The sequence below is a fragment of the Littorina saxatilis genome, linkage group LG15 (assembly GCF_037325665.1).
Source record: "Littorina saxatilis isolate snail1 linkage group LG15, US_GU_Lsax_2.0, whole genome shotgun sequence".
Taxonomy (NCBI): domain Eukaryota; kingdom Metazoa; phylum Mollusca; class Gastropoda; order Littorinimorpha; family Littorinidae; genus Littorina; species Littorina saxatilis.
Window position 1 is genome coordinate 20,623,690 of NC_090259.1, and position 26,366 is coordinate 20,650,055.

The 26,366-nt window shown below is 42.6% G+C and overlaps 2 protein-coding genes across 4 annotated transcripts in view; both read left to right on the top strand.

Moving 5' to 3' along the window:
- LOC138948791 (fibropellin-1-like) overlaps nucleotides 1-26,366 on the top strand; it is a 334,700-nt gene that overhangs the window by 114,186 nt on the left and 194,148 nt on the right. The window lies entirely within an intron of this gene.
- Nucleotides 3,598-26,366, top strand: part of LOC138948792 (folylpolyglutamate synthase, mitochondrial-like) — a 324,370-nt gene continuing 301,601 nt past the window's right edge. Inside the window, exon 1 of one of the 2 annotated variants that reach the window (XM_070320407.1) lies at nucleotides 3,598-3,738. The gene's annotated coding sequence lies outside the window, so the exon portion shown is untranslated. The remainder of the gene's footprint in view (nucleotides 3,739-26,366) is intronic. The other variant, XM_070320408.1, reaches the window with a different exon arrangement.

Below are 26,366 nucleotides of genomic sequence, written 5' to 3' on the forward strand. Positions count from 1 at the left end.
TGAGATAAAGAGCTGACATCAACATTTCATTTTCAATCAGCAAAACTGCATAACAACCCACAAAGAGAGCTTTTGCATACCTTCACATTCTCAAAACAAGTCTTCCTGTATCATAAAGAAAAAGAGCCTAACTCAAGAAACGAGATCGGCAGTTTTGCTCACGTTACCGTGGCAATGGTTTCCGATGGTCTGGGAGTTTATACTCTCTAACACATGATAGATACCCTTCCAGTCGCTTCCCCTGTAGTTTCACTACAGAAATGCCTAACACTGAGATACGGTATTTTTCTTATGAGCGTGACGAAATATGTCTCTGCTGCCATTGTTGTTCTTGCTTTCAACATTATTATGGGGGCGAGGACGCCCCCATTCTATACGGATAGTTTAGAGGTTGACCATGGGCAGCGCCATTTTGTTGTGAAATACGTCATCAGTTTGTGTACACAGGAAGTTGTGACATCCGTCACCCTATGGGAGGGGTGAAGGCAACATTGTTCATCTGTAGAAAGTTGTGAAATCCGTCACCCTATGGGAGGGGTGACGTCAAAATTGGTCATCACAGAGTTTGTGTAACACAGGAAGTTGTGAAATACGTCACCCTATGGGAGGGGTGACGTCAAAATTGTTCAACAAAAACATGATATGTCGCATTGTGCAGGGTCAACTGCAACAAACTCAAACCGAGCCATTCATACCTAGCTGTATTTGAGTGACTTATATACCCGACATTTTTATTTCTTATTTTTAGCACAGGTGTAGGAAAAATCATGAACCAAAATGTTATTTATTTTCTAATTTAACATTTTTTTTACAAATATGACCATGGTCTTTTAAACATACAGTGACATTAAACATTGTTATGTTAAAAAAAAGAAAAAAGAAAAAAAGCTTTTGTGCACAAATCAGAAAATACATTGTACATTTTACCTACAGGCCAAACAGTGTCTGTTGGTGGCAAAGGGCCCTGCAAGTTGCTATTTTTAGATCGATTAAAAGTTGTCAAGAACAGGCGCTTACATTTGGATGTGTCCACTGATAGTAGGTTTGGTTGTGATCAATCAGAATGATGTAGGAATAAAAATGTATGACAGTTTGGTATGATGACATGTAATTCAAATATGCTGAAATGTAATATTATACATGATATAATATTATTATGGCTGTTGCCATGACCATGAACCCCAAGAAAGGTTTAATGTTATGTAAAATCAAAATACCAAAATCAAGCACCTACTAATCTGATCTACGGTGCGGCTTGGACCTAATATGGATGGACACGCAACTCGCTCAGCCAGCCAGCGCTGCGAGACTTACAGCGGCCAACTTCGCCGCGGCGCGCTCACTGGCTCAGTATTGAACTTGCGTCAAGGCCGATGCGCGTAGATTCCCAGAATGTTTACTTTCGGTTAGATTCTTCGACAGCATTCGCAGAGGTGACTGCCGTATTGTGTACCGCAGTCAGAAGTAATTTATTACTTTTGGGAGTTTAGTAACGTGATATCAGTTTTCAATTGTTCGTTCACTTATATTGCTTTCAGATTTAACACACAAGAAACAGTAGCACGGTTTTCGTTGCGAAAATGTGCATTGGCAGTGCTACGCGATCGAATTGTGTATTATGTACACGCGGTGTTCTTCTGGAAAAGACCGCGTCAGTCGTTCAGCCCGCGAGCGGTGGGATGGGGGGGTTCACATGGTTTGTTTGTTTCAGAACCACACCCATATACACACATTTCACATGTAAACCATTTGTCCGCCCCCTGTCGATATTTATCGACTAAGTTCCTTGTTCCTCCTTGTTGTGCTGTTTGAAATGTACGTGAAAGTTTCAAAATCGAAATACACCAGTGTTCTTATATTGAGAATAAAAACGATTTTTTTTTTCAATTTGTTACTTACCTGTTTGTTTGCTTGCTTGCTCTCTTTCTTTTATCTTTCGTAACTTAGTTTATTTATGTTTTCATTTACAAAATTGCACACACTCACGCACACGCACGCACGCACACACACACATACACACACACACACACACACTCACACACGCACAAACATACACACACACACACAAACACATACACACACGCACGCACACACATATACACACACACAAGCACACACAATCACACAAACAAACTCACTCACAAACACACACACACACACACACACACACACACACACACACACACACACACACACACACACACAATGACGACAACCAAGTGATCGTGGGAGAAATACCTCAGAAAATGGCCCAGCTTAAAACAAAGCAAACAGTTGTTCACATGATTAAAACATTCGGGGAAAGTATCAATGTCATGTTTTTCATGATGCACACAAAACACACTCAGTGTGTAGTTGTGTACGCATAATTATGTGAGTGCATGTCAATCTAATGTCTGTCTGTCTGTCAGATGTGTAAGCCTACGTCTGATTGCATGTTTGTCTGTCCGTCCGTCCGTGTGTCCGTCCGTCCGTACGTCTGTGCGTATGTTTGTGTTTATAAGTAACCGTGACTGCACGCGTCTGCGTGCGTTTGTGTGTGCAATGCGTGTGTGTGTATATGTGTGTGTGTGTGTGTGTGTGTGTGTGTGTGTGTGTGTGTGTGTGTGTGTGTGTGTGTGTGTGTGTGTGTGTGTGTGTGTCGTGCAAGATCCAATTTTTATTTTCTGACCTCCAAAGAAAAATACCAGAAAAGAAAACAAGTCGCGTAAGGCGAAATGACTACATTTAGTCAAGCTGTGGAACTCACAGAATGAAAAATGAAGGTGTGACAGTGTCGCCTCAACTTTTACAAAAAGCCGGATATGACGTCATAAAAGACATTTATCGAAAAAATGAAAAAAACACCACGACCCTTGTCTCAATTCCCCCTCTATGTTAAAACATTTAGTCAAAACTTGACTAAATGTAAAAAGGACGTAATACAAAAGTGGGTTTTTTCACGTGTACTATATATGAACCAAACAAGCAAAAATAATGATTACAACCCGATCTTCAGTGTCGCGCAGTTAAGACAACAAACCGCAGACCATTCGGTCATGTTATCTGCTGACACTAAAACGCAGTAAATGTCTGAACATGTAACAGGGTCACATGAGTAAAGATATTGCTCAATGTGACACACGATGTGAAAAAGTCAATAGAAGAAGCTTAAATTCTTTGTTGAAATAAAATATATGTATAGACTAAACATAATACTTGTTTCTTGTCACATTTTTTAAGTTTGGTAAGTGTGAGCTCTGGATTTGTTAATGCACAGCGATTACAAACAAACTTCTTGACGGCTGTTACTGAAAATTTACATTTGAAGTCTTGAAATTGACATTGGATTGATGATATACAAATGGTTTCAATGTTTGTTTGTTTTTAATCAATGCTATTTCTTGAATCCAGGAATCCATATATAGAAGTAGTGTTTGAATTTCAAAAACATGCACTTAAGAATAATTAAAATTCGTGCAATGCACACATTGCATTTTAAAAAAGAGCAATGTTCCTGTGACCTTCGTACGCCTGTGTTATTATCAAGACCCACTGCGGGTTTTCCTGAATCTCATATGGTCTTTGAAGAGGTGTCCCACTAACTAGCCTGAATTGTATCGTGTCAGAACACAACACACACATGCATACAATCTGTGTCGCTGCGACCCTTCCTCGCAGTATTACACACTCATTCGGCTTCAACCAGCAAACCCGTCGCTATATTCAACTCGTAGCCTGGAAGCGAGGGGGTTGAAGGTAATGTGGTTTTGTTTTGGTTCGTGATATTGTGTGTGTGTGTGTGTGTGTGTGTGTGTGTGTGTGTAGGTGGTTTTACCGACAAATGGGGACGATTGTCACTGGAGAGCAGTCAAATGGGGACGCTTCCGACAAACGGAGACGTCCCCATTTGTCGGCCCGTGCGACCCCATTTGACTGGATTTGAGCAGATTGAGCGACCCCATTTGACTGCTTCCTAGCATCCCTGTGGACAAACGGACTGGATTTTCACACAGATTCATACACAGATTTTAGCTCTGCACTTTGTGGTCTGCTCAACTAAACCATGTGATTTTTATCATGTGACTTCAAATGACTTTACAGTAACTGCTTTCATCAGAATTCAGTTTCTATTCAAATGCAGTCAAACTAAAACATTTATTTGAATTAAAGAAAAACAAAAGTTATTGCATTTAATATATTTTATTGAGAGTATTTTGAAAGAGTTCTGATTATTTGATCACGGTTTTTGTTGTTGTATTAAAACAAAAACAAACACAGAAACATATACATTCCTGTAAAAAAAAAAAATGATTACAATTATTTTGTTATGAGATTTATTTTAGGTTAATTCGAAGTGTTGTGTCTCATTATTACATCTTTTTTGTCGTGTTTATTGCAATTTTTATTTATTTTATTCATGTAACCCTAGGGGTTTTTTGAAATCAATATTGACTTGACTTGACTTATTGCGAAGTATGAACCGCGTAGGTGCTTTCTTGTTACTTTTAATTTAATAAATGTCATAATACTACCAAGATAAAGAGAGATGTACGGAGGAAGGGAGATAAATGGGGAGGAAGAGAGATATATAGGAATGGACTGAGTGAAAGGGATGGAGAGAGAAGGAGAAAAGAAGGGAGGGAGAGAGAGAGAGAGAGGGGGGGGGGGGAAGATTTGGTGGGATTGAGGGAGGGAAAGAAGAAGAAAGAGAGAGAGAGTGTGGAAGGGAGGGAGGGAGGAAGAGAGGGAGGGAGGGAAAGAAATAGTGGGGTGGAATGAATGAGAGGGGGGAGAGAGTGAGAGGTACGGAGGAAGGGAGAAAGAGAGAGGGAGCAAAGGAGGGAGGGAGAGAGAGAGGTAAGGAGGGAGAGAGAGAGGGAGCAAAGGAGGGAGGGAGAGAGAGAGGTACGGAGGAAGGGAGGGAGAGAGAGAGGGAGCAAAGGAGGGAGGGAGAGAGAGGGAGCACAGGAGGGAGTGAGAGAGAGAGGTACGGAGGGAGGGAGAGAGAGAGAGAGAGGGAGCAAAGGAGGGAGGGAGAGAGATAGGTAAGGAGGGTGAGAGAAAGAGAGGGAGCAAATGAGGGAGGGAGAGAGAGAGATACGGAGGGAGGGAGAAAGAGAGAGGGAGCAAAGGAGGTAGGGGGAGAGAGAGGTAAGGAGGGAGAGAGAGAGGGAGCAAAGGAGGGAGGGAGAGAGAGAGGTACGGAGGAAGGGAGGGAGAGAGAAAGGTACGGAGGAAGGGAGGGAGAGAGAGAGGTACGGATGAAGGGAGGGAGAGAGAGAGGTACGGATGAAGGAAGGGAGAGAGAGAGGTACGGAGAAAGAGAGTGAGAGAGAGATAGAGGGAGCAAAGGAGGGAGGGAGAGAGAGAGGTATGCCGGAAGGGAGACAGAGAGAGGGGGCAAAGAAGGGAGGGAGAGAGGTACGGAGGAAGGGAGAGAGAGAGAGGGAGCAAAGGAGGGAGGGAGATAGAGAGGTATGGAGGAAGGGAGAGAGAGGCAGCAAAGGAGGGAGGGAGAGAGAGAGAAGTACGGAGGGAGGGAGAGAGAGAGGGAGCAAAGGACAGACAGATAGAGAGAGAGGTAAGGAGGGAGGGAGAGAGAGATGGAGCAAAGAAGGGAGGTAGAGAGAGAGTTACGGAGGGAGGAAGAGAGAGAGAGGCAGCAAAGGAGGGAGGGAGAGAGAGAGGTAAGGAGGGAGGGAGAAAGAGAAGGAGCAAAGGAGGGAGGAAGAGAGAGAGGTACGGAGGGAGGAAGAGAGAGAGGTACGGAGGGAGGGAGAGAGAGAGAGAGAGGGAGCAAAGGAGGGAGGGAGAGAGATAGGTAAGGAGGGAGGGAGAGAGAGAGGGAGCAAAAGAGGGAGGGAGAGAGAGGTACGGAGGAAGGGAGAGAGAGAGAGAGGGAGCAAAAGAGGGAGGGAGAGAGAGAGAGAGGTACGGAGGAAGGGAGAGAGAGAGAGGGAGCAAAAGAGGGAGAGAGAGGTAAGAAGGAAGGGAGAAAGAGAGAGGGAGCAAAGGAGGGAGGGAGAGAGAGAGGTAAGGAGGGAGAGAGAGAGGTAAGGAGGGAGAGAGAGAGGGAGCAAAGGAGGGAGGTAGAGCGAGAGGTACGGAGGAAGGGAGGGAGAGAGAGAGAGGGAGCACAGGAGGGAGTGAGAGAGAGAGGCAGGGAGGGAGAGAGGGAGACAGAGGGAGCAAAGGAGGGAGGGAGAGAGAGATAGGTAAGGAGGGTGAGAGAAAGAGAGGGAGCAAAGGAGGGAGGGAGAGAGAGATAGGTAAGGAGGGTGAGAGAAAGAGAGGGAGCAAAGGAGGGAGTGAGCGAGAGAGATACGGACGGAGGGAGAAAGAGAGAGGAAGCAAAGGAGGGAGGGAGAGAGAGAGGTAAGGAGGGAGAGAGAGAGGTACGGAGGAAGGGAGGGAGAGAGAGAGAGAGGTAGAGAGTAAGGGAGGGAGAGAGAGAGGTACGGAGAAAGAGAGTGAGAGAGAGATAGAGGGAGCAAAGGAGGGAGGGAGAGAGAGAGGTATGGAGGAAGGGAGAGAGAGAGAGGGGGCAAAGATGGAGGGAGAGAGAGAGGTACGGAGGAAGGGAGAGAGAGAGAGGGAGCAAAGGAGGGAGGGAGATAGAGAGGTATGGAGGAAAGGAGAGAGAGGGAGCACAGGAGGGAGGGAAAGAGAGAGGTATGGATGAAGGGAGAGAGAGAGGGAGCAAATGAGGGAGAGAGAGAGGTACGGAGGAAGGGAAAGAGAGAGTGAGCAAAGGAGAGAGGGAGAGAAAGGTACGGAGGAAGGAAGAGAGAGAGAGAGAGGGAGCAAAGGAGAGAGGGAGAGAGAGAGATACGGAGGAAGGGAGGGAGAGAGAGAGGTACGGAGGAATGGAGGGAGAGAGAGAGGTACGGATAAAGGGAGGGAGAGAGAGAGGGAGCAAAGGAGGGAGAGAGAGAGAGAGGTACGGAGGAAGGGAGGGAGAGAGAGGGAGCAAAGGAGGGAGGGAGAGAGAGTGGTACAGAGGGAGGGAGGGAGAGAGAGAGGTACGGAGAAAGGGAGGGAGAGAGGTACGGAGGAAGGGTGAGAGAGAAAGAGGGAGCAAAGGAGGGAGGAAGAGAGAGAGGTACGGAGAAAGGGAGGGAGAGAGGTACGGAGGAAGGGAGAGAGAAAGAGAGGGAGCAAAGGAGGGATCGAGAGAGAGAGAGGTACGGAGAAAGGGAGGGAGAGAGGTACGAAGGAAGGGAGGGAGAGAGAGAGGGAGCAAAGGAAGGAGGGAAAGAGAGAGGTACGGAGGAAGGGAGGGAGAGAGAGAGAGGTACGGAGAAAGGGAGGGAGAGAGACAGGTACGGAGGAAGGAAAGGAGAGAAAGAGGTACGCAAAAACGGAGGGAGAGAGAGAGAGGGAGCAAAGGAGGGAGGGAGAGAGAGGGAGCAAAGGAGGGAGGGAGAAAGAAAGGTACGGAGGAAGGGAGGGAGAGAGAGAGAGCAAAGGAGGGAGGGAGAGAGAGAGGTATGGAGGAAGGGAGAGAGAGAGAGGGAGCAAAGGAGGGAGGGAGAGAGAGAGGTACGGAGGAAGGGAGAGAGAGAGGGAGCAAAGGAGGGAGGGAGAGAAAGGGGTATGGAGGAAGGGAGAGAGAGAGAGTGAGCAAAGGAGGGAGGGAGAGAGAGAGGTACGGAGGAAGAGAGAGAGAGAGAGGGAGCAAAGGAGAGAGGGAGAGAAAGGTACGGAGGAAGGAAGAGAGAGAGAGGGAGCAAAGGAGGGAGGGAGAGAGAGGTATGGAGGAAGGGAGAGAGAGAGAAAGGGAGCAAAGGAGGGAGGGAGAGAGAGAGAGATACGGAGGAAGGGAGGGAGAGAGAGAGGTATGGAGGAAGGGAGGGAGAGAGAGAGGCACGGATAAAGGGAGGGAGAGAGAGAGGGAGCAAAGGAGGGAGGGAGAGAGAGAGGTACGGAGGAGGGAGGGACAGAGAGGGAGCAAAGGAGGGAGGGAGAGAGAGGTATGGAGGAAGGGAGAGAGAGAGAGAGGTATGGAGGAAGGGAGGGAGGGAGAGAGGGGTATGGAGGAAGGGAGAGAGAGGGAGCAGCAAAGGAAGAGGGAGAGAGAGAGGTACGGAGGAAGGGAGAGAGAGAGAGGGAGCAAAGGAGGGAGGGAGAGAGAGGGAGCACAGGAAGGGGGGAGAGAGAGGGGAATGGAGGAAGGGAGAGAGAGTCAGAGAGAGGGAGAAAAGGAGGGAGGGAGAGAGAGAGGTACGGTGGAAGGGAGAGAGAGAGAGGAAGCAAATAAGGGAGGGAGAGAGAGAGGTATGGAGGAAGGGAGAGTGAGCAAAGGAGGGAGGGAGAGAGAGGGAGCAAAGGAGGGAGGGAGAGAGAGAGGTACGGAGGAAGAGAGGGAGAGATAGAGGTACGGAGGAAGGGAGGGAGATAGAGAGGTACGGAGGAAGGGAGGGAGAGAGAGAGGTACTGAGAAAGAGAGGGAGAGAGAGAGAGGGAGCAAAGGAGGAAGGGGGAGAGAGGGAGCAAAGGAGGAAGAGAGAGAGGTATGGAGGAAGGGAGAGAGAGGGAGCAAATGAAGGAGGGAGGGAGAGGGAGCAAAGGAGGGAGGGAGAGAGAGAGAGGTACGGAGGAAGGGAGAGAGAGGTACGGAGAGAGGGATGGAGAGAGAGAGAGGGAGCAAAGGAGGGAGGGAGAGAGAGAGAGGTACGGAGGAAGGGAGGGAGAGAGAGGGAGCACATAAGGGAGGGAGAGAGAGAGAGGGAGAGAGAGCGAGAGACAGACAGACAGACAGACAGACAGACAGACAGACAGACAGACAGTTTTCACGCAAAAATGTTGTAAGGGTTGTGGCGTGGTGGAAAGGCGTTTACCTCCGAAGCCGGTTTTTCTTCACTACGCAGAAGACAGAAACTGCAGAGCCGCTCTTCACTAAACTTTAAGTCTCTGTCTGACTGTTTGTAAACCAAATGTGGCTCTGATTGTATAACTTTTAACATCATTGGGATGAAATAAACACTCGATTTTATCGTCCCATCCCCCCAGATTACGTATGTGGACCCCACTTATACCAAGGTGATACAAAGTACTCAATTTTATCCAATCTTAACAGATATTTTTAAATATCTTATCACCCCCACTCCCGTCATCCTTCTGTTTTTAACCAGCTCCCGATTTTTTTTTTACATTTAAAAATTTTTTTTTTAACTATCGTATAAACCAATAATAGGCAATTTAGACCTTAATTTAAGCCCCTTAATTTTCGTTCGTTCGGTGCTTTTTTTCCTATAACCCAGATCATGTTCTTAAAAGGCTAACAATACATGCCTATGGGACATGAATATATTTTGTCTGGTCGTAAGGAGTTTGAGATGAAAAGTGTTGTTTGACGCCAGCGCGGTAAAACTAGTATAGACATGTCCCTGTGTGTTACGATGACATCAGAGTTTAAACTGTTCTTTTTCTAAATTATTGTGGTTATCATTCTTAATTAGCGAGCCAATCCATCAGAGAAAAATGAAAAAAAAGAAGTCATTTTCTCATGTCTCAAGGGAAAACCAGTGCCTTGCCTGTCTAAAATCACCTCCCGTTTGAGGAATTTTGCAGCCAGCGCAGTTACTTACAAGATATATTAACGTCCTACAGGCATAGATTGTTGGCCTCGGACAGGACTGGGGTAATATGATAAAAAAAAAGATAGAGGAGGAAAAGAAAAGGGCAAGATCAAGCAAGCCCGACCGTGATAGGACCCAGGACCCACTCTCCATGAGTACGGGAGGGGGGGGGGGGGGGCAATAAGAGATATATGTTAAGGTCCTTGTAAGAGGAGTATTCATAATATTTCCTTTATATACGTTGACTTCCTAAGGGAAGGACCATTAAAAACATGGACTTTAATTCAATTATAGTTTCGTTAAAAAATGATAAAACTCGGGACCACCTGTTAAAAGGTTTAAAAGTGACAACATTGTAAGAAAAAATATAAAGAACATGCGCAAACACGTAATACTGACCTATAGGGAAGTAAAATTGAGAGAAAACAGCTATCCTCTCGTTAATGTAAACATGTTTTAATGTAGAGACCAAAGAGCAATGTACTTACGTTAAAATGACGAACACGGAACGAATAACAGCGACGTTTCGACCTAAGGGTCTTCTTCAGGCACAAAAACACAAAAATACACACACAAAAAAGAAGAAGAAAGACGATAGATCAAACGAAGAGAAGAATAACTGACAAAACAACTGCACTGCACAAACCAACAAATGACAAAGACTTTGTCATTTGTTGGTTTGTGCAGTGCAGTTGTTTTGTCAGTTATTCTTCTCTTCGTTTGTTCTATCGTCTTTCTTCTTCTTTTTTGTGTGACTTTGTCATTTGTTGGTTTGTGCAGTGCAGTTGTTTTGTCAGTTATTCTTCTCTTCATTTGTTCTATCGTCTTTCTTCTTCTTTTTTGTGTGACTTTATCATTTGTTGGTTTGTGCAGTGCAGTTGTTTTGTCAGTTATTCTTCTCTTCATTTGTTCTATCGTCTTTCTTCTTCTTTTTTGTGTGACTTTGTCATTTGTTGGTTTGTGCAGTGCAGTTGTTTTGTCAGTTATTCTTCTCTTCATTTGTTCTATCGTCTTTCTTCTTCTTTTTTGTGTGTGTATTTTTGTGTTTTTGTGCCTGAAGAAGACCCTTAGGTCGAAACGTCGCTGTTATTCGTTCCGTGTTCGTCATTTTAACGTGAGTACATTGCTTTTTGGTCTCTGTATTGTTCCCTCTCACGTGCAGTCGCCATTGTTTAATACATGTTTTAATGTGTTTTGTATAATCCGGAAGCAGGAGTTTAAAACCTATATATATATTAAGGGAAAAGTCTGGGTTGTGGCACTCGATCACTAGGTGGGGCACTGCCCTTCGCTCCCTGTTACCCGAGTCCCAATCCTCGTGGTAAGGCGTCCGCCCCGTGATCGGGAGGTCGTGGGTTCGAACCCCGGCCGGGTCATACCTAAGACTTTAAAATTGGCAATCTAGTGGCTGCTCCGCCTGGCGTCTGGCATTATGGGGTTAGTGCTGGACTGGTTGGTCAGGTATCAGAATAATGTGACTGGGTGAGACATGAAGCCTGTGCTGCGATTTCTGTCTTGTGTGTGGCGCACGTTATATGTCAAAAGCAGCACCGCCCTGATATGGCCCTTCGTGGTCGGCTGGGCGTTAAGCAAACAAACAAACAAACCCGAGTGCCAACAACAATAGGATGAGCATCAGAAGTGAAGATAAAGAGGGAATTTTTTTCTCTGAGCGCGCGCCAGCAAGCAGGATGTCTCAGCACTGAAGCGGTAATAGTATGATCTAATTACAGGCGATGGGTTTATGGGTCACGTGATTATATATATGAAGTCTTATATCGCGCGCGTATCTCCAGACTCGGACTCAAGGCGCAGGGATCTATTTATGCCGTGTGAGATGGAATTATTTACACAATACATCACGCATTCACATCGACCAGCAGATCGCAGCCATTTCGGCGCATATCCTACTTTTCACGGCCTATTATTCCAAGTCACACGGGTATTTTGGTGGACATTGTTTTATCTATGCCTATACAATTTTGCCAGGAAAGACCCTTTTGTCAATCGTGGGATCTTTAACGTGCACACCCCAATGTAGTGTACACGAAGGGACCTCGGTTTTTCGTCTCATCCGAAAGACTAGCACTTGAACCCACCACCTAGGTTAGGAAAGGGGGGAGAAAATTGCTAACGCCCTGACCCAGGGTCGAACTCGCAACCTCTCGCTTCCGAGCGCAAGTGCGTTACCACTCGGCCACCCAGTCCACGTGATGTGGGGGCGGACCCAAACATTGGTTGATACTTACTGTGTTGACATTAGTTCATTGGCCCCGCCCCAACATCATATGACTTACTAATCCATGGGCTATCATTGGTTCATGTTTTTGGCGCTAAACTATCTGACAGGTAAAGAACTATTTTGATGTGACACGTTATTACTTGGTGCAAATACGCGCAGTGTTTAAAACCACTTGGCGGACAGAACTGTGCATTCTCACAATTCGACACTTACTACATCCATAATAACCACACCGTTGATCAATCGCTGAGAAATGGCACAAATGACAGTTGGGGAAAACATTCAGAAGTTGGAATGATCTTACCGAACGGCTGGCAGACTTTTTCAGAAAGAACGATTTGGTGTACGTGGTCAAATACAGTCGTGCTGTTCAACTTGCGAACAAGAATTCAAAACAGCCTTTTCCAGACGAACTGAAGTATGCATACGCAAAACTTGTGTGCAAGTACTCAGGAAAAGGACGACTCACAGGCCGAGGTGCGAAGAGGAGCAATGGGTAAGCGGATTAATATTTAGTTGCTATACTTCTTATGCGTCCTTGTCACAGATAGTAACTCGTATGAATGTTTAATTTTAATATTATTATCATTTTTTTTTTTTTTAGGTTTACAATGTTTCAACATTCATTCCAGTATCGACTGACATTTTAACGAGTGCAAAAAGTCTGTCTGTCTGTCTGTCTGTCTGTCTGTCTGTCTGTCTGTCTGTCTGTCTGTCTGTCTGTCTGTCTGTCTGTCTGTCTGTCTGTCTCTCTCTCTCTCTCTCTCTCTCTCTCTCTCTCTCTCTCTCTCTCTCTCTCTGCGCGCACTTCTTCTTCTTCTTCTTTGTCGGACAGATTTTTCACACAAATGACCAGGAAACCAGATTACGTAAGCCGTGTCAGCTGTACCCTTTGTAAAAGTCAGCGTAGCTCGAGAACGGCATTGAAGTATTTTCGGTGTTCTTTACCTTGCCCAGGAAGCAGCGCACACTCGAGTCAAGGACGTCGTAAAATGGCCCTCGGTCAAGTTTTCACCGAGAACCATTTTATGATGTCCTTAACAATTATGTGTTAGTCGGCTTAGAATATGCGCGCAGGTTTCAAAGTTTTGATCCATTCGATTATCTCAACAGACATCCTTTGATTGTAAAGTTGAATGCGGGCACATGATGGTTGAAAATACTTAACTTGAAAGTTTCCCGCTGTGGTAGATTTTTAGGATGGTTGTCACACAGGCAGCGACGGCTTTACTGGTCGGACCCAGTTGTGCGTTACCTCGCTTTTGCCTTTAATGACTGACTGACTGGCTGACTTTGGGGATTAACGTCCTCTTAGGTAACTAGGATCTATTTGGGAAAATTTACTGTGATACTGTAAGAGGAGCAAGAAAAGAAAAGAAAAAATATTTTTAAAAAAAATAGGGGATGAGGGGGGGGGGGGTAGATGGGGGGAGGGATGAGACCATGGAACTAGTTTTTAGAAGTTATGCAATAAAACATTTAAACATTGTAGGCTCAGACCACTTCGCCGTATTTAATCTTAGACACTGTACGTTATTAGACGCGAAAGTGCAATACTTAATGATCCGCTCAAAGCACTGTTGAAGCAACAATTTGTCTTTTGGTCGCAGATAAGGACATACTCTATCAAAACATGTGAATATACGTCTCAAGCATGACTAAACGCCCCGAAGGGCTCCGTCTAGTAACTCTATTTTTGATATCGTTTTTTAAATGTCAGCAATTTGCAATGAGGTCACCCATCATAAAATAAGGTTATTAATTATTTCCATACGCCATCTAAGTGAAACGGAGGCATTTTGTATCGCTGATTTTATTTACAAACTGCTCTTGCAGCGGATCATTTGATCGGAACTAAATAAGTAAAGTGAAAATAGGTAAATAAATATATAGATGGATAAATCAGAAAACAAGATTGCAAAACATAAACACGTTCATAAAACATGTTAGTTTCCACTATTGCCGTAAACAAGTTTTCTGCAAAAACATTGAAAGTCAAATACTGTTTTCGCCTCTGTTTCTTCTTGTTGATTTTTTACATTAATTTTAGTCAAGTCTTGTAGATTTTATCTTTGAAATATTTGCTTTGTGTTTCGTAACAGAATTAACTATGGTATTGTGTTGCTTAGTACTTGATGCATGAATTGGCGTCTCGCAGAATTAAACGCCGCTGAGGAAGGCCTGGCAACAGGTCGAAAATTTGGGCTGCCACTTGAAATTCTTTGTTAGGCTTTTCTTTTCCTTGATTGTGTTGACATCTCTCTCTCTCTCTCTCTCTCTCTCTCTCTCTCTCTCTCTCTCTCTCTCTCTCTCTCTCTCTCTCTCTCTCTTTCTCTGTGTATGTGTGTGTGTGTCTCTCTCTCTATCTCTCTCTCTTTCTCTCTCTCCCCCCTCTCTCTCTATTTTCTCTCTCTCTCTTTCTCTCTCTCTCAGTCACTCTCTCTCTCTCTCTCTCTCTCTCTCTCTCTCTCTCTCTCTCTCTCTCTTTCCCTGCCTCACAAACACAAATACACACGCAAAGCAGCAGGCCGGGATGCGGCAAATTGGGTAAGGCAGACTGGGATACGGCAAGTTGGGAGAGGCAGGATGGGATGCCGCCAACGCATCTAGCGGTGCAAATTCTACAGGGGGGGGGGGGGGGGCGTTCTTTTAAATCAAGTTTTGCCCAGTTTTGATTTTGCCGGTTTTGGTAATCCTACATTCCTCCGTGCGACAGCGGACTAAATGCGCATTTAAAACTATTTAGATGTTTTGACTTGGAGCGAAATAAATTAAAACATCTTGTTCGTTGTGCTTTTGTTTTAAATTAAAGCGTATTCCATTTCTAAATTAAATATCACTTGCCTGTTAACTCTTTATTGTTGTTGCAATAGTTGTATATACTTGGAAGAAAAAAAAGGCCTACAACGAGACAGTTATGGTAGTCTGATTTAGACCACCCAGATACGGTATTTGCAAAATATTTATCTCTTTTATATTATTTTTCAAAATTGTTGTTTATGAAATCAAAAAATCACATCGAAAAATGTCACTATTCGATGTTCCCTCACTTAATCTGGATGTGAAGGGCTTTCTTGAAGCAGACACCGGCGCTTGCTAAACGATTGCCGCTTAAGCGGAGGGGAGTCAAGCGTGATTAAGTGCCTGGCCTGCCAATTGACACCTACCGGCGAAAACACATAATAGGCCACAGTTTCTCTATTTTTCACATAACGTTTCACTCTTAAAGTTTTTAACAAAAGGTGGTCCTTAGTTTTAACATCTTTTTTGAAATAATATATGAATTAAAGATTATGCTTTTAATGGACACATTTTTCACACACATGACCAGGAAACCGGATTACGTAAGCCGTGTCAGCTGCAACCTTTGTAAAAGTCAACGTAACTCGAGGACGGCATTGAAGTACTTTCGGTGTTCTTTACATTGTCCAAGAAGCAACGCACATGAGTATACTTGACACACTCGGGTTGTGCTTGGTTTGGCCATTAACACTATCTAGTCAAGGACGTCGTAAAATGGCCCTCGGTCAAGTTTTCACCGAGAACCATTTTATGATGTCCTTGACTATTATGTGTTAGTCGGCTTAGAATATGCGCGCAGGTTTGAAAGTTTTGAACCATTCGATTATCTCAACAGACATCCTTTGATGTAGTGGAGTAGTGGTAGGTGTCACGAAATGGGATATAAGTCTGTGATAAAGGTGATGTTTATTATTATGAAAATGTTCGTGCAACCCACGCGCTTTTTCACGCTAGAAGCCAACAAAAAAGTTTATTTCATGTTGATTAATCACATTACTTATGAAAGTCTTATGTTTTCTCGTGCGCACGTGTGCGTGTGTGTGTGTGGGAAAATATTAAACAGCTGTGCTTTCATGTTACCATTCAGAGAGTGCTTTGATCATAATTAAGCTTTAAGCCCGCGTGAGAAACAGACGATACTTCTGCACGTATGGTTTGATATCTGCCGGGAACATTTTTTATGACTTGTATAATTTGACTGATTAGGCAAAGGGATTACACGAAACCGACTCAAGCCTTGTTGAATGTCAAAGAATTCAAGCATGCCGAAGTGTCTGTTCGGGCCTGAGGAAAAGCACCTTCGGTAACCGTTTCATGTCCAATCCTAAAACGTGTATGGGAATACTTTAAGCATAACATTCGGGTGGTTTTTTTCCGAATAGAAAATATATAATACATCCATGCGATTTTATGGAATAACTCTGTTAAGTGTTTTTGTTATTGTTGCCAGAACAGCATGATCATATTCTGTAAGATAAAATCGGTTATTGTCAGTTTGTTTGTTTCCTTTTGTACACAGCGAAAACAAAATCGAATAGAAATTATACATCCATGCATTTTTCATGGAATAACTCCCTGAAGTGGTGTTGTTGTTGTTGTTGTTGTTGTTGTTGTTGTTGTTGTTGTTGTTGTTGTTGTTGTTGTTGTTGTTGTTGTTGTTGTTGTTGTTGTTGTTGCGAGAACAGCATGATAATATTCTGTGAGATAAAATCGGCTTTTGTTAGTTTGTTTTATTTTGTACAATAAAGATATTAAACATTTTTCGCCAAGATTTCATGGTCTCGCCTAGGTGACAATGGCCGCAAGCATAAACGTTGTTTTGACCACGAGTTGAATGTATGTAAATTTCTATTTGTGTCCCCAGAATAAGATTCTATTTGGGACATGAGGTGGTTGTACGCTAAGAAAAAGCTGGGTGTGTGGGGGTGGGGCCGGGAGGATGACGGGAGTGGGGCTGTACAAGTTAAAAGTTGCGTTGATAAAAGTTATAAGCGTTTTGTATTGGGCGTTGAGAATCATCCAATACAATTGACACTGGACATTTGAAGACGCAACAGTGGTCGACACGGGGAGCATCATAAACACCGCCCAATTGGATTGCATGACTTGACCGTCCTGCAGTGATGTCGTTCTCGTCGGCTATTGGTCAGTGGATTTTGAGAGCGCACGTGCCGGACAATTAAGGTGTTCATATGATTGGTTAATACACTGACACGGTTCTCACCCCTTTGAGAGGTCGTGGCCTACATAAAGTTAGTTCGTTTCGCAAATTAGCAAAAGTCCTCAAAAAAGTCGATAGTCACAGAGACTCTGTGTTAAGAGATAAGAGATAAGATTTTATATAGTCCATGAGGGTAACCTCACAGAAATTCGGGCTGCTTTCTCCCTGGGGAAAGCGAGCTGCCATACAGTATACGGCGCTACCCATTTTTTTTCCCCTGCATGCGTGTATTCATGTTTCCAAGCCCTGAGACTTAATGCCGTGTGAGATGGAATTTTTTTACACTTTATTTCAAGTCACACGGGTATTTGGTGGACATTTTTATCTATGCCTATACAATTTTGCCAGGAAAGACCCTTTTGTCAATCGTGGGATCTTTAACGTGCACACCCCAATGTAGTGTACACGAAGGGACCTCGGTTTTTCGTCTCATCCGAAAGACTAGCACTTGAACCCACCACCTAGGTTAGGAAAGGGGGGAGAAAATTGCGGCCTGACCCAGGCCTGAACACGCAACCTCTCGCTTCCGAGCGCAAGTTCATAACAACCCAAGAACCAGAAGAAAAAGACCTGAGAGGCTACCTGGAGCTCTGCCTCACCTCTATGGTGACTGCTAGGCAGAAGCAGAGCCCCGAGGCTCTCATCAACTTATTAACGGATACCTCTGTTTTGTGACAAAAAATAAAGTGTCCGTCCCTAAACCAGACACCTATCTCATGGCCCTCAGCGCTCTCGCGGGGAGCAGAGATCTGTCGTCTGAGGAAATTCTCACAATTAAAAAAATCACTGTAAGTCCCTTGTAATTCTGGACTCCCTAAATGGGGGGCAAAATAAAATAAAGCCAGCATAAATATATGATCGTCATTTGTCAACGCTATTAACTTAAACAAAGGGGACACACAGCTCGCAGGTCGGGAAGGGCAGTGCCCCACCTCGCGGGCGTGTGCGTGTTTTTTTTGTTTTTTTTTAAATTCCTGATGGTTTTAAACTCCTGTTTTCGGATTACACAATAAACATAAAAACATGATTATATAAACGAGAGGATAGCTGTTTCCTCTCTCAGGTAATACTGCTAATGTGACGTCGCCTCCCCTGCGACTATTGTAGTGGCGGGGAGGTCGACGGACAACGCAGATAGATCTTTTTATCCTATTTAAAATTAACAAATGCCGCATAGCAACTCATGCGTGCGTCAATGAAATGATGTATCCAAATGTTACTACCCTATAGAAGATCAGTATTACGTTTTGCGCATGTTCTTTATATTTTTCTCACAATGTTGTCACTTTTAAACCTTCTAACAGGTGGTCCTGAGTTTTATCTTTTTCTTAACGAAACTAAAATTGAATTAAAAATCCATGTTTTTAATGGTCCTTCCCCTAGGAAGTCAACGCATATAAAGGAAAAATTATCCCCGAGTATATTTCTCATTGCCCCACCCCCCTCCCTTATTCATGGAGAGCGGGGCCGGGGTCCTATCACGGTCGGGATTGCTTGGTCTTCCCCTTTTCTTTCCCTCCTTTTCTTCTTTTAGCGTATCATCAACTCATGTCCCTAAAAGGAAAATTTTCTGTGAGGACGTAAAGGACCCCCCTTTTTTTTACAAATTAGCAATTGTCCGGTCAGACATCATATGGTGCGGGTGTTAAATCTGTCAGTTTGCAAGAGAGATAATTCGAGTTTGTGAGACTTGTTGCATACAGTGGTAAATACCTGATTTTGATGACTTTGGTGATCTTTCTCAGACGGGAGGAATAGCAGAAAGGCAAGAAAATAAAAGTGAGTGATTTTGATTCTATTGATTGTGCCTATGATTAGGTTAGATTGAATAGATTAGATTGTGCAAGCAGGATTCCACCATGGAATACATTTAATTTATATGAGGGTTAACGTTGTCTGCACCATCTCAGAAAAACTATCATATTTTCGACCTAAATCTGTGGATCTAAAAACATCATCTCGGTTATAATGTAGTATATAACAGCCTAAAGCATGTCACATTTATAGAACAAAAAAACAAAAAAAATAATTTCGCTAGTATCGTGTACACTACATTGGGGTGTGCACGTTAAAGATCCCACGATTGACAAAAGGGTCTTTCCTGGCAAAATTGTATAGGCATATATAAAAATGTCCACCAAAATACCCGTGTGACTTGGAATAATAGGCCGTGAAAAGTAGGATATGCGCCGAAATGGTTGCGATCTGCTGGCCGATGTGAATGCGTGATGTATTGTGTAAAAAAATTTGTTTGTTTGTTTATTTGTTGCTTTACGTCCAGCCGACTACGCAGAGCCATATCAGGACGAGGAAGGGGGGGGATGAAGGGGGCCACTTGTCAAGCGATTCCTGTTTACAAATGCACTAACCCATTACTTGTGTCCCAGCAGGCTTTAGTAAAACTAAATTAATACCTACTGGAAGATTACCAGTTTCCAGTATGTTAAAATAGGCTTAACCTATCTACTGCTGGACTTACATCAGAACACTAACAGATTAAACTATACATGAATCGCGAGACAAGCGGCAAGAGAAGAGATTTTTGGAAAAAATACAGGTGAATGAGCAAGAAGGCAGAAAAAAGAAAAGAATTCATGAAGAAAAAGAGAGCATGACAGGAAAGAGGAACCAAAAATCTACCTAACAGCAAACTAGCAAGCTCCTGCGGTTCCAAAAACAGGAGGGGCTTTTAATTTCATAACCGCAGTGCCCCACTGCGGGAGTGTAAAAAAAGAAATCCATCTCACACGGAATAAATAAATCCCTGCGCCTTGAATATGTGCGCGATATAAATTGCATGCATAAAATAAAAAATGAAAAAGATAAAAAAAAAAAAAAGATAAATAAATCCCTGCGCTTAGAACTGTACCCACGGAATACGCGCGATATAAGCCTCATATTGATTGATTGATTGATTGATTGATAGTATTTTGCGTGTGATATTTTCCGAGTGTGATAAAACAAGTTAGAATGACAATAAATCGGAAAGACTTAGTTAGGGTTAGGGTGGGTGGCCGAGTGGTAACGCACTTGCGCTCGGAAGCGAGAGGTTGCGAGTTCGACCCTGGGTCAGGGCGTTAGCAATTTTCTCCCCCCTTTCCTAACCTAGGTGGTGGGTTCAAGTGCTAGTCTTTCGGATGAGACGAAAAACCGAGGTCCCTTCATGTACACTACATTGGGGTGTGCACGTTAAAGATCCTACGATTGACAAAAGGGTCTTTCCTGGCAAAATTGTATAGGCATATATAAAAATGTCCACCAAAATACCCGTGTGACTTGGAATAATAGGCCGTGAAAAGTAGGATATGCGCCGAAATGGCTGCAATCTGCTGGCCGATGTGAATGCGTGATGTATTGTGTAAAAAAATTCCATCTCACACGGCATAAATAAATCCCTGCGCCTTGAATATGTGCGCGATATAAATTGCATAAAATAAAAATAAAATAAAAAATAAATAAATCCCTGCGCTTAGAACTGTACCCACGGAATACGCGCGATATAAGCCTCATATTGATTGATTGATTGAAAGACTTAGTTATCGTACAGTAACAACATGTCATTTAATTACTTAATTTTGGGATAGTTTCGGAGCAGTTTTGAAAAAATTATTGCATGGGTTCAGTCTCGTTTTCACGTCCAAATCGTCAGAAAACTTTCCAAAATGTAAGAAAAATTCTGCAGAGCAGCTGAGCTGCTCTTCACACAACTTTTCTGTCGGTGTCTGTGTGTCTGTTTATCTTTCTCTCTATGTCTCTGTTTCTCTGTCTCTCTCTTTCTCTGGCTCTCTCTGTCTCTCTTTGTCTGTCTGTCTGTTTGTTTCTTTTTTATATTTAGTCAAGTTTTGACTAAATATTTTAACATCGAGGGGGAATCGAAACGAGGGTCGTGGTGTATGTGCGTGTGTGCGTGTGTGTGTCTGTGTGTGTGTGTGTGTGTGTAGAGCGATTCAGACTAAACTACTGGACCGATCTTTATGAAATTTGACATGAGAGTTCCTGGGTATGAAATCCCCGAACGTTTTTTTCATTTTTTTGATAAATGTCTTTGATGACGTCATATCCGGCTTTTCGTGAAAGTTGAGGCGGCACTGTCACGCCCTCATTTTTCAACCAAATTGGTTGAAATTTTGGTCAAGTACTCTTCGACGAAGCCCGGGGTTCGGTATTGCATTTCAGCTTGGTGGCTTAAAAATTAATTAATGACTTTGGTCATTAAAAATCTGAAAATTGTAAAAAAAATTAAAAATTTATAAAACGATCCAAATTTACGTTTATCTTATTCTCCATCATTTGCTGATTCCAAAAACATATCAATATGTTATATTTGGATTAAAAACAAGCTCTGAAAATTAAATATATAAAAATTATTATCAAATTTTTTTTTTCGAAATCAATTTAAAAACACTTTCATCGTATTCCTTGTCGGTTCCTGATTCCAAAAATATATAGATATGATATGTTTGGATTAAAAACACGCTCAGAAAGTTAAAACGAAGAGAGGTACAGAAAAGCGTGCTATCCTTCTTAGCGCAACGAATACCCCGCTCTTCTTGTCAATTCCACGGGCACTGCCTTTGCCACGGGCGGTGGAGTGACGATGCTACGAGTATACGGTCTTGCTGCGTTCAGTTTCATTCTGTGAGTTCGACAGCTACTTGACTAAATATTGTATTTTCGCCTTACGCGACTTGTTGTCTCTCTGTCTGTCTGTCTGTCTGTCTGTCTGTCTGTAAAGCTGTCATAACTGTTCCTTTTATTTCTATCTCTTTCCTTGTTTTTGATTAGAATTTTGACTGTCTGCGGGATGAAAAAAAGAGCATTTTAGCATTTCTTATTCTGTTAGTGTTAAGATAAAGATCAATTCAATTCAATTCAATACAATTCTCTCTCCCTCATTTTCATTCTTATAAATCAGACTCAGTGTTTGTGTTATACTGCCTTGCTCTGCTGAGTGTGTGTGTCATACCGCTTTGCTCTGCTGAGTGTGTGTGTTTGTGTTAATTACGGTCTGTCTGTATATTCTTTTGTCTGTCCGTCTGTCACTCAAGGGTAAACCGGCACGGTTAGCCTAGTGGTAAGGCGTCCGCCCCGTGATCGGGAGGTCGTGGGTTCGAACCTCGGCCGGTGTCACGATTTCATCTTTCGCCTGTGTACATATTTTCCCCTCGATATTTATGGACGAAAAGCATGTCAGTTTCTTGCATGTGAAGAAAATTGGTTGTGAAATTAAATAGATTTCACTCCCAAAATCGAATTCTTCGAAAACGTGTACCGAGTGGTTACGTCCCTTGAGTAAGAAGGGAAACCTTTTAGGATGAATCAAATTTCTAAGTTAAATAAAATAATTGGTTGGACAAATTTGGCCCCATGAATGTAAGGTACACAAGGTCGCTCATCAGTACTATCGAAGGGTGTTTTTTTTGTTCAGTGTAGAGTTTATACTAGATCAACGAGGCCGAAAATCGAAATATCAACACGGCGAAAGATGAAAACGTCACACCGGGTCATACCTAAGACTTTAAAATTGGCAATCTAGTGGCTGATCCACATCCCATTTTGGTGTAATCCCATTTTGCCGCCGTCCCATTTTTTGCCCCATCCCATTTTCGCGACATTTCACAAGCCAAGCGTCATTTTATAAAATTTATAATTTTGGATGATTAATGAGATGAGGATGATTATAATGATGATGCTATGGATTTCCAATTTGGATTGAGACTACGTGACAGGGCATTTTACTAACATGTCATAACAATAGCGCGACATCCCATTTTGACACCATATCCCATTTGGCCGCCATGCCATTTCACCGTATTCCATTTATCCCCCATCCCATTGTCGCGACATTTCACAAGCCAAGCGTCATTTTACTACCGTGTCATAACAATAGCGCGTCATCCCATTTTGACACCATCCCATTTGGCCGCCATCACATTTTTACATTTAGTCACGTTTTTTTCATTTTTTTGATAGATGTCTTTGATGACGTCATATCCGGCTTTTCGTGAAAGTTGAGGCGGCACTGTCACGCCCTCATTTTTCAACCAAACTGGTTGAAATTTTGGTCGGGTAATGTTCGACGAAGCCCGGACTTCGGTATTGCATTTCAGCGTGGTGGCTTAAAAATTAATTAATGACTTTGGTCATTAAAAATCTGAAAATTGTAAAAACAAAATTTTTGTATAAAACGATCCAAATTTACGTTTACCTTATTCTCCATCATTTGCTGATTCCAAAAACATATAAATATGTTATATTCGGATTAAAAACAAGCTCTGAAAATTAAATATATAAAAATTATTATCAAAATTAAATTTTCCAAATCAATTTAAAAACACTTTCATCTTATTCCTTGTCGGTTCCTGATTCCAAAAACATATAGATATGATATGTTTGAATTAAAAACACGCTCAGAAAGTTAAAACGAAGAGAGGTACAGAAAAGCGTGCTATCCTTCCCAGCGCAACTACTACCCCGCTCTTCTTGTCAATTTCACTGCCTATGCCGTGAGCGGTGGACTACGAGTATACGGTCTTGCTGCGTTGCATTGCGTTCAGTTTCATTCTGTGAGTTCGACAGCTACTTGACTAAATGTTGTATTTTCGCCTTACGCGACTTGTTTATTTATTCTTCTTGCCAAGCCTCACTATACTACTATACTGCGTATTCAACTAGGAAGACATTCCGTTTACGCCAAATTCCATTTTTGCCACAATCCAAATTGTCGCAAAATAGAGATGGCGGCAAAATGGGATGACGGCAAAACGGCATAACGACAAAATGGAATGTGGCGCTAGTGGTTTGACACGGTGGTAAAATGACACATGGCCTATGAAATGTCGCAAAAATGGGATGGGGGCAAAATGGGATAACGGCGAAACGGGATTGCGCCAAAATGGGAAGTGGAGCTAATGGTACATGACATGGTGGTAAAATGACACTTGGCCTGAGAAATATCGCCAAAATGGGATGGGGGCGAACTGGGCTAACGGCGAAACGGGATTGCGCCAAAATGGGATGTGGAGCCAATGGTACATGATATGGTGGTAAAATGACACTTGGCCTGTGAAATGTCGCCAAAATGGGATGGGGGCGAATTGGGATAACGGCGAAACAGGACTAATAGATCCCTTGACTTGGGGTAGTGCGACTCTGTCACTGCAAGCTTTCCACTCGGAGGAAGCGACCGGAATTTCCCAACGATGGGACATCCTAGTAATGAATTTTTTTTTTTTTAATTCTTAAAATTAACAGAGTCGCGCTACCCCAAAAGTCAAGGAATTTCGTGTTTGTCCCTTGACTTTGGAGATGACAAGAAAATATCGGGCGCAAAAACGTGATTTGTAAATTCTTTCACAACATATGTCGCCTAGCGCCTAGCTCTGCGGAAGCTCTGCACTTTTGGACGTCCCCATTTCACTGCTGTACAGCAAACATCGTCCCCAAATACCTGTTTGTTTCTAAAAAATCACGCTGGAGGTTGCATTTTATGTAATAACCTCCTGAAATGAGTTTTGACACTTTAGAATGGCATTTAACGCTCATTGAAGTTTTAACAAACTTTCTAACACCTAAAACATTCATAGCACCGATGACGTAATTGTAGCTCTGCACTTTGTGGCCACATACGTCCCCATTTCACTGCTGTACAGCAAACATCGTCCCCCAAATGCCTGTTTTTCTAAAAATCACACTGGAGGTTGCATTTTATGTAATAACATCCTGAAATGAGTTTTCACACTTTAAAATGGCATTTAACGCTCATTGAAGTTTTAAGAAACTTTCTAACACGTAAAACAAAAGAGACCCCAAATGCCTGTGTTTTGAGCAAGATGGCATTTTGATACACAGCCGACCCCAAATGACTGCAAAACCACCTATGTGTGTGTGTGTGTGTGTGTGTGTGTGTGTGTGTGTGTGTGTGTGTGTGTGTGTGTGTAGAGCGATTCAGACTAAACTACTGGACCAATCTTTATGAAATTTGACATGAGAGTTCCTGGGTATGAAATCCCCGAACGTTTTTTTCATTTTTTTGATAAATGTCTTTGATGACGTCATATCCGGCTTTTCGTGAAAGTTGAGGCGGCACTGTCACGCCCTCATTTTTCAACCAAATTGGTTCAAATTTTGGTCAAGTAATCTTCGACGAAGCCCGGGGTTCGGTATTGCATTTCAGCTTCGTGACTTAAAAATTAATTAATGACTTTGGTCATTAAAAATCGGAAAATTGTAAAAAAAAATAAAAATTTATAAAACGATCCAAATTTACGTTTATCTTATTCTCCATCATTTGCTGATTCCAAAAACATATAAATATCTTATATTCGGATTAAAAACAAGCTCTGAAAATTAAAAATATAAAAATTATTATCAAAATTAAATTGTCCAAATCAATTTAAAAACACTTTCATCTTATTCCTTGTCGGTTCCTGATTCAAAAAACATATAGATATGATATGTTTGGATTAAAAACACGCTCAGAAAGTTAAAACAAAGAGAGGTACAGAAAAGCGTGCTATCCTTCTTAGCGCAACTACTACCCCGCTCTTCTTGTCAATTTCACTGCCTTTGCCATGAGCGGTGGCCTGACGATGCTACGAGTAAATTGGCATTGCGTTCAGTTTCATTCTGTGAGTTCGACAGCTACTTGACTAAATATTGTATTTTCGCCTTACGCGACTTGTTCTTTTTATATTTAGTCAAGTTTTGACTAAATATCTTAACATCGAGGGGGAATCGAAACTAGGGTCGTGGTGTATGTGCGTGTGTCTGTGTGTCTGTGTGTCTGTGTGTGTGTGTGTGTGTGTGTGTGTGTGTGTGTAGAGCGATTCAGACTAAACTACTGGACCGATCTTTATGAAATTTGACATGAGAGTTTCTGGGTATGAAATCCCCCCAATTTTTTTTTCATTTTTTTGATAAATGTCTTTGATGACGTCATATCCGGCTTTTCGTGAAAGTTGAGGCGGCACTGTCACGCCCTCATTTTTCAACCAAATTGGTTGAAATTTTGGTCAAGTAATCTTCGACGAAGCCCGGACTGCGGTATTGCATTTCAGCTTGGTGGCTTAAAAATTAATTAATGACTTTGGTCATTAAAAATCTGAAGATTGTAAAAAAAAATAAAAATTTATAAAACGATCCAAATTTACGTTTATCTTATTCTCCATCATTTGCTGATTCCAAAAACATATAAATATGTTATATTCGGATTAAAAACAAGCTCTGAAAATTAAATATATAAAAATTATTATCAAAATTAAATTGTCCAAATCAATTTAAAAACACTTTCATCTTATTCCTTGTTGGTTCCTGATTCCAAAAACATATAGATATGATATGTTTGGATTAAAAACACGCTCAGAAAGTTAAAACAAAGAGAGGTACAGAAAAGCGTGCTATCCTTCTTAGCGCAACTACTACCTTGCTACGAGTATACGGTCTTGCTGAAAAATGGCGTTGCGTTCAGTTTCATTCTGTGAGTTCGACAGCTACTTGACTAAATATTGTATTTTCGCCTTACGCGACTTGTTTTCCT